A 12,252-nucleotide genomic window follows, 5' to 3' on the forward strand; every position below is an offset into this window, starting at 1 on the left:
CTTTGTCATGAAATTTTGCACGAACATTCATGCTCCCCGCAGGATGAATCGTACGGGCTTTAGTGATCGCTTCACTTCTACCTCGAGCACAACCAGCATGCTGAACTTTTGGGATGCTGCTAAAAAACTCTTAGATTGTTTGCTATTAGTGCAGCTATTCATGGTTTCCAGATGATGAATGCTAACAATTATGGTGATTCGTTCACTTTTCTTCAAGTGCCACAAACAAGTTTTTCCTTAATCATTTGAAATTATTTCTTAGATGGATGGGGGCAAAATTTTGTACAGGCATTCATGGTCCCCACAGGATAAAGACCACAGCCTTCAGTGATTACTTCTCCGCAAGCACCACCAGCAAGTTGACATTTTTAGCTATTGCCAAACAAATGGTGGATGGATTGCTATGAAATTTGATGCATGGGCTCCAGATGATTAACCCCTATGACTGTGATTATACTCTGACTTTTCTTCCAGTATCACCAGGAAGGCAAAGTTTTTACACATTCTTTGGAATTTTATCTTCAGGATGGTGTGGCACAACATTTAGTACATGTTTTGGTTCATGATTTCCTGTTGATGAATCCTGAAACATCTCAACAACTGTTGGATGGATTGCCATGACATTTTCCTGACATGTTCAGGCTGCACTCAGGATGAACTTTTGCTGATTCCCAACTTTTCATCCAGTGCCACTGTCAGCAAAAGTGCAAAACAAGGGCTATTCCCACCTGCCTCAGTTGTGTTTTTTTTTGTTTATTGCTAATTAGCAAAGATTAGCTATCGTGTTAAATCAGGATAGTAAACATGGTAGATCTCATTAGCATGCGGTGCTGCGATGATTAATTGTTTAATGAAACAATTGTCATCAATTTCTTTCCTCCTCTATGATAATAAACTGAATATCTTTGGATTGTGGACAGTTTGAGGAAGATGTCTTGGGTTTTGGGAAGCACTAATTGACATGTTACAATTAACTAATCGATTAATCGAGAACATAAAACACAAAAACAATCAACAGACAAATCGGCAATGAAAATAATTGTTAGTTGGATCCTTATTGGCATGTTAGCATTGAGGCTGTGATAATGTTAGCAGGGTGACATTAGCATTTAGTTTAAATCACAGCCTTGTGGTGCTACTGGGCTTTAAACTTTACGTTGTCCCTAAGGTTTGTACAAGCGTTGATTAATCAGTGTTGATCGTGGCCTGCTCAGGTGTTCGACGCCGACAAATCAGAACGCCCCGTCAGATATCAGATGTTGCATCACTTTGTGCCAAGAGATTGTTTGTTTCTGAAGCCACACAGAGTAATTAACTGAAACCCCCCTCAGTGTCTGTGTTGCTTTCCCTCCCCTCCCCAGATCACTTATTGCTCTGAGAACGCAGTGTGCAGGAAACCTAAACAGACGCCAAGATGAACACTTAATCCTCATGTGCCCATCAAGATGGAGCATCATTACTGAGCCTCTTATGTGATGGTGAAAATGGGATTTGTGCAACGCGTGTTGGTGCACCAAAATGAGCACCGGCAAATTCAGCCCATAGACACAGCAAGAAATGCCCATTGCACATCGCCTATTCTTTTATTTCGTGACACAAGAAAAGAAAATCAATTTCAAGGATGAACAAGACCATCATTTTTAATGGCATCTTGCTGTCTTAATGCGCTGTCTTTTTTGGGAGGATGAGGCAGGCAATTTGATTAGAGAATAATGTGCAGTTGTTTGATTAGCTGTTTGGAGTTTTCTTTGACACCCACATCACAAAAAACTTATGATTAAAAATGGAAATTTGATATAAATGCTGTATTTTCTTCAACATTAATGATATATTTTGTTGCTGTGTAATGTGACGGTATTACCTAAAAAAGTGGAAAAACTCCACTGCAACAAAACTGAGGGGTTTTTTTTCTGCGTAATCATTCACTGTCCTGTCAAACTGACCCTTTTTTTTCTCCATTTAAGGGACAAAATGAACACTGTGTCCTGCTGTGTAACTGAACCTGCTGCTTCATCACACTATTTTCACATCTGACAGAATCCAGACAGAAAAGTGAAATTGATTGAGGGCGCCTCCACTGGAAACCAGCTCCTTTTGCAAACTGGATGTGCGAGCGAGTCAAATACAAATATGATCTCTTGGAGTAGGATCATTCGAAAGGAAAACCTGTTCGATATCGAGGGTCTGCGAGCAACATATATAGTGACGCTGAGAGTCTTGGGCCCACTGTGGCTTTAATAATTTATCACTCTGACACTAAAACCACAGTATCTGGTCAATCAATCAATGCTCCACTTTGTTAGCCAATGAAATTTGGTTTCATGTAATCAGGATTTGGAGTGATGGTGTGTTGGAAGCAGGGACATTTAGTTAATGCACACTGTATGGAGGCCCTGAGGTTACTACCCCCACCTACACACACACAAATGCACCAGCACACACTCACACACCAACACGAAGCAAACTGCAGGATAATCAGAGAGGGGGAAACTACTCAGGTACATTCTGTTAACTTAATATGGAAAATTCACACCACAGCAAGCTCAACAAAGCGTATGTCCTATGCCTGATCTTCTCATCCAATCCAAGGAACGCCACACCATATAGCAAGGCAACGTCAAGAGGGGGTTGTAATGCAGCGGTGAGGCTGTGAGATAGGTGACTACAGTAAAAGGGGCGGTAACTGAGACAATTAATGTGGAACTAGATGTGAACACTGACAATGGGGGACCATCTTTCAAATCGGAGCGAAATGAGCGTCAAAAAGACAATAAAAGCTCGTTTCCTCTTGTAATCATCCAGGTGTGCACTAGGAAGAATAACAAGCATCAAAAACGACCCCACCTCGCCATGAGCAGCACCCCCCCACCCGAGGGATTCCTGGACCGGGTGGTCCTGAGGAATCATCTCCTCACCAAAGCGCCGAGCTCGTTGTGCGCTGCTCTCGCTTGATTAATTAAACCGTTGTGCTCCTCTGCTTTGCAGTGTAAACGCAATACTTCTGCAGCCAGCGCGAATTCCTTTCCGGGACACACACACACACACTTACACACTCTTACACATAGGCTTTGCCACACACACACACTACATACGAGCAAGGCGCGCTTTTACGGTCAGCGAACATTTACGCACGAATGAAACCGGGCGATCGCCAACATCTCCATATGTGTTTCGCGTTTCCAGGCGAAGACAATTTGATGCTCTTGTGTGTGTTTGAGTGTCAGAAGGGGGGGTCGTCCTGCAAATGGCGCAACTTCTCGTTTTTTTCTTTTTCTCCCCCTGTCAAGTTGACACAGCTGGGAGCCCCGCTGACTGCAAAACCCAGCAGCGCCTGATGTTTAACGGGAGGCAGAAAAACCAACATCCAGTCTCTTCCCCCAACCACAGAGCGAAAAGACAAGAGCCACATGACAGCCTACTTGCGCTTCGTGCACGGACCGTGTGCGCTCACAGAACATTTGTACAGGAGCACCTGAACCTTCTGATTATTTTTTTAAATTTCAGTCCATCCAGCAGCTTTTAGGAGAGTCCTTACCTTACAGTCAGGCTTCCTGTGCGGCGTTTTCACTATTCGTAGCCTTCCGGAGACACGCGTCGATTCCACAGCTCCCCGATCAGTGTGTGGAGGAGAGCGGAGGATGGAGAAGCAGCAGGGAAACCAGCGGTGCTTCGTCCTCCCTCTCTCTCTCCCTCTCTCTCTCTCTCTCTCTCTCCCCACTGAAATATTACCGGCAACTGATTGGTCCACGGGATCCTCGGCGGCCCCTCTTCTCCGCTTTGCTCTAGGAGGGGCCAAAAAAAAAAAAAAAAGCTGTAACCGACAAGGCCAAGACACTGCAAATGAATCAATCTTTCGAGCTATTCTGCTTCACGTCGTTTTCTTTACTGAACACGAGTGATCCATCTCCCTGGTCTATACTGAGTGCTGCCTCTGTGCCAAGTGTTTCCAGTACGCGGCTGCGTTTTGGGAACGCATGCAAACGAGCGATCACAGTGCGTTTGGAATGCTTATCTGTGCTTTTACAGCTTGTCTTCCAACTAAATGCCATAAATTGGTGTATTACTCAGACCTAAACTGATTTTAGTAAAGACATGGATGATTTAGAAGCACGCTGTAGTTGTTCTAGCCATTTAGAATAAGGCAGGGGCGCAGTTGCAGGGGTTTGGGGTAACTCATATTTCTTTGGTTATGTGTTGTAGTGTTATGTTTGAAGATTCAAAATAAGTAAAATCTGGCTCCTCCGCTCACTCAGACATCACTGAGGCAAAGCTTGGGGTTAGTCTGTGTCATGGACCTCACCTATGGTGTTTTTGGCAGCACAGAGGTCCATTCTGGATTCACCACCACATCAAGCACTTAACTTAGACAGTAGCTACTGTAAATGGGTCAGAGCAGTGAGAGAGAGAGAGAGAGAGAGAGAGAGAGAGAGGGAGAGAGAGAGCAAAACAGTGGAAATAAAGACTCGTTTTCAATAAATGCCTGGAGGCCATTTCATGATCGCACAAGTGTTTTGTTGTACTATTGCATATTTATCAGCCCAGATTTATTTTTGCTCATTTCGTGCTCTTCCAAACAGCCTGCTGTCAACAGACATCGGCACACGTTTGAGTCTTTGTCCTCACAGAGGCTTGTTGAGTCAGCTGAACTGCTGGAAATGCATAATCTTGACGTGCATGGATCTGGAGGCGGGGAGAAAACAGAAGAGGGGGCAGCCCCTGTAGAAACCCACCTGTCCCCACAACAACCCCAGAGTTGTTTATTTTGTCTGTTTCTAATGGAAAGCGCCGTTTTCTCGAGGCCTTTAGTGTTAATTTTCCCTCATGCTGAGACAGGGGCTTGTTAGAAGTCCATCCATCCATTGTCTATACACCGCTTAATCCTCACTAGGGTCACGGGGGGGGCTGGAGTCTATCCCAGCCGACTTAGGGTGAAGGCAGGGGACACCCTGGACAGGTCACCAGTCTATCACAGGGCCACACTTAGAGACAGACAACCAAGCACACTCACATTCACACCTACGGACAATGTAGAATCACCAATTAACCTCAACATGTTTTTGGACTGTGTGGGAGGAAGCCGGAGAACCCGGAGAGAACCCACGCTGCATGGGGAGAACATGCAAACTCCACGCAGGAAGATTCCGGTGCCCCCACCGGGACGCGAACCGGCAACCTTCTTGCTGCGAGGCAACAGTGCTGACCAACTGCGCCACCCTGCAGCCCTTGTTAGAAGTCACTTCTGCAAAATTTGCCGATATGGTTTGTTTACTTCAACAGTGAAGGTCTTCTGCTACCATCACGTGTTGACATAACAGGATAGTTCATGAAAAACAAAAGTAGGACAATGATCCAGTAGTGACCAGTACAGACACGTCTTTGACCAGTGACTATGAAAGTCCACCTCAAAATGCAGCTTGACATGATGCCACAGTTGACAAGAGAAAGACGAGAACTAGTTGTTGGTATGCTGGATGTCAGCTAGTGCTGTGGTCAGGCACTCGAATGTCCGCAACTCCACCATTTGTCATCTCAGAAATCCTTTCAGACAGCCTGGTACGACAGACAATCTGCCTCATGATGCTCTGAAGGTCCAACAACATGACCCTGTTCTCCAAAATATCTGCCAATTCGCCAAGCCCTTCAGGAAAAGTGAGACATTCTACAAGCAGCATCGACACTCATTAACTTATCGCAGACGTGTGGCACTACAAGATCAACACACTGACTCCACTCTACATTTCCAGTATAGTCGTACTTGGTTGTTTTCATGACATCCATTCAGTTGAAGAGTTAGAACAACTAATACTTATTCCTCCATGGTGAAAAGAATGGATGGAATTAAGCAAATATTACATGCTGCATTTATGTGTTGTTTATATAAGGGTTACACTATAATTAGTGTGCATTTGGTTTTGCTTGCAATTGTGTGTGGGTGTATACAGCTCTGTTCAATCTGGAGGTAAGCATGTATGTTTAAAAGAGGAAAAAAAAATAAAAGGGAAAACCCAAACAAATTAAGTGGAGAAAGATAATGAATGGTTCAACAACAAGTACGCTGCATGATACAACCAAGCAACAAACCAACCAAGCAACAAACCAACCACGCTCTGTGGCATATACAGAAATATTGAGCAAGCCCAGTTCAATCTGATCTTGCATCAAGAGGGCAAAACATCCAAGAGAAAGAGAGAGTTCACTACTGGGGGCATGAACAGCACATAGAAAACTCCAGATAACAGTTTCCATATAATTATTTCTCAGCACCTTCCAGTGGTTTATGCTTAAAAACTCCTATAGTAATATCCCTCTCTATCATTTGCAAAAAAAGTTTCCCCTCTTCTAGGGCTGACAAATATCCAAGATATATTCGTACTTTTAGATTTAATATGTCTGAGGTCTAGTAAGAAGGGATACTGCTCTGAAAATATAATAAACTCTTTTACTGCACAGCTCACCGTTTTCCTTGTGATTTTCACCCACTGGCAATCGCACATTATTTCACCCACACTTTAATTTACTGCTGCAGTGGTTTTGATAGCAATTCAGCATCTTGCAGTAGTTAATAAAACTTTGTCATCATGGCAACTTTGCATAAAATAGTCCCAGCAATGACAGCTGTGGACCGGGAATGGCTCGGTTAGATCGGCCTTCAGTTTCAGCACCACGGTCAGTGACACCAATGCAAACTGCTGTGTGACTCTGAGTGTTGTGTTTTGAACCGTTCTTACGGCACAGCTGAGGAAAGGGTTAAATGTGTTGACTGTCGGGATGGAGGTGTTATCATAGGAGGGATCAGAGTTGATAATTAATCAAGGACGACTCTGCTTGGTGTCAAACTTGCCTGTTAAACTCGTCACACCATTTAGCACGACGGACACGTCGCAGTTACGTCCGTCTTTGATTAATTTATAAGGTTTCTCATCATGAAGGTTGCTCGGAAGAACATGGATCTACATTAACCACGCTCACCACACACCAACGGCTGTCACAAAGCGATTGCTTAAGGATAAGGTTGTGTTGATTAAAGATCGCAAGCCTACATGCTTAACGTGCAAACGCTCGCCCCTGAGCTTTGCCATAAGCGTGTTTCAACTCGGAGTGCCTGAATGCTCATGCAAAGTACAGAAACATTCACCCTTTAGCGAATTAGCCTCATTATGTTTGCAGTGTCCCTCTTCTCTAATTGCGTTCTCAGTCACGGCACACCATTTCCTACATAAACACCACTGATGTGTCTGCACACGCCGTCTCTTCGTGTAAGGCAGCGTAATGAATATTTATTGGTGCACTGGGTCAAGGTGTAACTTCTACATTTCCAACACAGCACAACACGCGCCCCTGCCTCTCATGTATGTGGCAGGGCATTCATCACCAGGGTGGAATCGTTTACAGCTCAGCCTTTGAGCCACCTGCTTCACAGCCTGCCAGGAGATCTGTCTGTATCTTAATTAGCACTTGTCCAAACCACGTTAAAGCCAGATGTCAGAAGGCCCTGACCTCAGCTCACAACCCACGAGTTGCATTTTGATATCATAAAAGAAGATTTTTTTCCTTCTCTCTCTCTCTCTCTCCTGCAAACCAGCTCCTATTGTGCAGATCTTCTGATAGAAGTGCTGGATTGCCATGGTCACAGAATAAATTGAAAATCTGATTTCCTGCAGCAGAAACATTGGCTGGATTGTTGTTTGAAAAACCCATAACCCCTCTTCGGTGCTTTCACCGTCCACGAGTTGGCAAGCAGGTATTTCCCATAAGAGCCCACAAGTCGAAAACAAATGAAAGTCAATGGCAAAAGCAAATACTAATCTTTCTCGCAGGATCTAAAGATTAAAGTAAAATGAGCTTTGTGCAACCATCTCTGCGCACCTCATCAACATATACACATCCACGAATCATGGCGGAAAGAGAAGCAGGTGCCTGGAATAGGGATGTAAAGAAGTGGCCAAGTTTAATGTAAAACTGAATCATAACAGGTTAAACAATCCATCCATCCATCCATCCATCCATCTATCCATCAATCCATCCATCTATCCATCCATCCGTCCGTCCATCCGTCCGTCCATCCATCCATCCATCCATCCATCCATCCATCCATCCATCCAGGGGGGCTGGAGTCTATCGCAGCCGACTTAGGGTGAAGGCAGGGGACACCCTGGACAGGTCACCAGTCTATCACAGGGCTACACTTAGAGACAGACAACCAAGCACACTCACATTCACACCTACAGACAATTTAGAATCACCAATTAACCTCAACATGTTTTTGGACTTGTGGGAGGAATCCAGAGAACCCAGAGAGAACCACGCTGCACGGGGAGAACATACAAACTCCAGCAGAAAGATCCCGGTGCCCCAGTTTAAACCAGTGTTGTGGAATTTCTACCAAGTACAGTGTCACATGACTACTCACCAGAGGGTTTTCCTTCAGCGACTGCTCAGATTTACCTGCATTTCCCCACTGGACAAAACAAATTGATCACCTTCAAAAATCCAGCCACTCAATTGATCCCCAAACAAACACGAAGAGCTCTATCCGTAGTTCATCCCCTTTGGGCCTTTTGATGTGGGGAAACTTGCTGATCCGCCTTGTCCTCTTTTTCTAATAAAGCTGTCATCAGCTGCCAATGTGCACTTTCATGGCATCGCTCCAAGCTCGCCGAGATCAATAGCATCAGTCAGGGAGTGGTCCCTAGGCTATAATAAGGCTGGGAGACGCATGGTAAGAAGACCACATGGGGATGCAGGCGGTGCTCTGATTGGATGTGGCGCCTGGTTTCAAGCAGCAGGGAGACTTGACAGTTTGTTTACACATGAGGTATGAAAACTGAAGAAGAGGAAAAATGATCATTGTTTAGATATTGGCAAACCACAGAAAGAGATAAGAGCCAGATAGTATGTGTAGATGTATTTCCTGTCTGTTGGCTCAGTGGTACTGTCAGAGTCCTTGTTAGTGTTGTGCGATATCACATCACCCTTCTGCCATCAGCTTGCTAGAGTTTAACATATACAGTACATATATAAATACACTCGTATATATATATCTCTCTCCATCACTTCTGAGGATCTACAGCTACAGTGTCATGCATATTTCATCAAACATGCAAAGCTGTGGAGCCCATAGCTCATGTAGCGCTGACATCTTTACTAACCAGGCAGCACTGATAGACACACACTGCTCTCTGTGCTGGAAATTTACTGTTGATGTGACAGACTGATGGAGCGACAGAGGTTCTTGTGCCGTCCCCGTTCAAACACATACGCAATGCCGACACATCGTACCGCACTATTTTCACACCAGAAGTAGCGGTGTTATATCTGGCAGATTAATTTTGAAAGATATGGTATGTCACAAGAAGTTTCTTGCATCCCGCTGAGACTTCTTGGTATGGGAGAGCTGCAACGCAGGGATGTTCAGGGATACGCGGTTCAATCTATTTTTGATCCTAAGACAAATTGATTTTATACTAGAAAGCACATAATTGAGAATGCAGTTCTCCCGTGTATGAAATGTATTCCTCGTAGATGAGATAAAAGCAGTTGGTTGTCTAAGGACCTGGAGAGCTGAGATAACAGCATAATAAAGTGTGGAAAAAAACAGCACTCAGAGCCAAGAGTCGTCCGAACCGCTGTATGAGGTCGTACCTTGGCAAAGGAATGGTTTTAGCTAAATTCTCACAAGGACAACTTACTTCATTATGTCAAATATTTACCACAATCTTTGTCTTAGGTTAGCATGCTAGCAAGTTAACATTGGATAAATACCACGAACATAGTCTGACTCACTACATGTGGCCTTTCGGGATAAGCCTGCCTTATCGTTCAATTCCACTATCAAAATTCTCTCTGCTGCAGCAACCTACACACTGAAAATGGCATGTTTTATGGTGATTCAGATCGTGCAATATGGCCCTGTGTGCAGGAGCTCCTTCAAAATAAGTTTCTATTGTCACTATTTTGCAGGGGCACCGTTCCTGAACCTTGGCCTTAGCACAGCACAAGACTGAGTTTGGTTAAAGAAATACAAACAACAAGCCAGAGGTTTTCTCCCCCTCAACAGCAGAATGATAACATGGTGCAGCCAGACCATTCTCCAGTAGTGACACAGCAATGCAGAGACAGATCTGATTATGGGAGACGAGTACGAACCCAAAGTGCTGCAGGGACTGTTTGGGATGTGGTTGCTTTTGCAAATGCGGTTCATTCACTAAAGGGCTGCGGTGGGCTGGAGCATATCTAAACTGGCATTGGATGAGATGCGAGGCACACCCTGGATGGGTCACCAGTCCATCAAAGGGCTAACATAGACAGACAGACAGCTAACACCAAAAGCAAATTTAAAATCATCATTTCACTTAACATGCAAATGTATGGCAGGAAATAGGAGCATCCAGAGAAAACCCATGCAGTTACAGAGGAAAATACTGTACAAACTCTAATTTTGGCCAGATGATGGCACCACAGTTCACTAAGAATCATCATCAGGGAACCATAAATGTCTCAACAACAGAACAATGTGCAAACAAAACAGCCAATCCATCTATGAGATTCAGATGAGTGGCAGATCTGAAAACTTGCCCAGTCAAAGAGGTTAATTCTCTAGAGACCAAAAATGTCTGAACAAACCTCTCTGGCAATCCAACTCGAAGATGACGGGATGCTTCATCGGATAAGTCAAAACCTGCCTATGGTTGTCCAGGAAAAGTCATGGAATCACCAAAGTCTATAAGATCCATCCCCTACGGACCACGAATATCAGCACTAAATGTCATGGCAGTCTATCTGATGATTGTTCAGTCTAGACCAAAGTGCGGAACCCGCTGACCAGCGCAGCTAAAAATATCAAGGATTTTGACAAAGGATTTTTCAAAAAATCTATTTTCAACCCCGCAGAACCGTCTCATATGAGGAGTTAAAGGGAGACAGCGGTCTGTTTTTCTACAGGCAAAAGGTTGCAGTTAATCATTTAGGAAAGCGCCGTAAGGGTGATTTAACACTCCCTCCATTATTTATTCATGTAAAAGGAAAAAAAACCCAAAACAAACGGGTGTGATTTGTAAGCTGTCAGTACTTTCTTTTTTCAAAGGGAAACTAAGCTGTCAAGTGAATGGATCGTGTCATTAGTTGTTTCATTCCAACCTGTGAGGATACACCTGTCTGTATGTGTTTGTCTTGTAGGTTTGAAATGAAGTAAAAACGAGTGGTGGGAAGTAATCAAGTACTGCACTTAAGGTACATGAACTTTATTTAAATATTTCCATTATTCACGTCAACTATACATTTCAGTGAGAAATATTGTACTTTATACTCCACTGCATTTATTTGAAAGGCTTTTTGAGTGTTAACTTTATTGTCATCTTTTGGTAACAACATATAAAACGTCCAATAAATCGATCACATGCACACAAATAAGAGATGTTCATCTAAACCATGCATCAACACAAAAGCTCATAGCGGTACATTTCATCCAAAATGAGTCCAAACATTGTAAAAAGGCACACAAAATTCTTTTCATTTATGCTGACATTTTAAATAATTAGATCACAGTATCTCTCTTTGGATAATCACAACAAGTTCTTGCGACCGGAGCTAGCATCTTCCAGTATTTGAGAATATTTCTTCTGCCATCAATAGAGCTGTTTGAATATGTGAAGGGAGAATTAAATACTCCTCTGAGCATCCAAAGAGAGCCAAGTCTGTCAGAAGAGAGCGAGTGTTGTATGGTAAACCAAAGAAAAATTATTGTTTATTTCTTTTTAAATGACAAGAATGAAAAAATTAGTGGACAGATCCAAAACAAATGCAACAATGCACCATCGTTTGATTTCCGTTCATCACAGATTGGAGTCACAGAGGGGTGAAGTTTACGTAACCGGACCTTCAAATAATGAAACCGGTGAATCACTTTGAACTGAATTAACCTGTATCTGCTGTTTTTTTGAACAACTATGAGTATGGCAAAGTGCAGTCCTCCATATTTTATCAGGCAGCACAGCAGTGATTTCCCCTTCCCCGAGCTATCTCAATACAGTCGACAGATACAGAACCCCCCCTTAAAAGAGTAATGCACAAATTTGGCGATAAGCTTCTCGCTCCCCGGTGAGAGAGAAAGCAATTCAAAAAGAGTGTTTCTCTCTGGAGTGGATTCAAAATGGAAGATGTTTTCCCTCACAAGATGCCTAAGTTGCACGTAACACAGCAATTACAGATCGTACTTTAAGCAAGAAGATGCCAATGTGTTGTCTAAATAAACCC

Source organism: Stegastes partitus, unplaced genomic scaffold (assembly GCF_000690725.1).
Source record: "Stegastes partitus isolate 25-593 unplaced genomic scaffold, Stegastes_partitus-1.0.2 Scaffold1019, whole genome shotgun sequence".
Taxonomy (NCBI): domain Eukaryota; kingdom Metazoa; phylum Chordata; class Actinopteri; family Pomacentridae; genus Stegastes; species Stegastes partitus.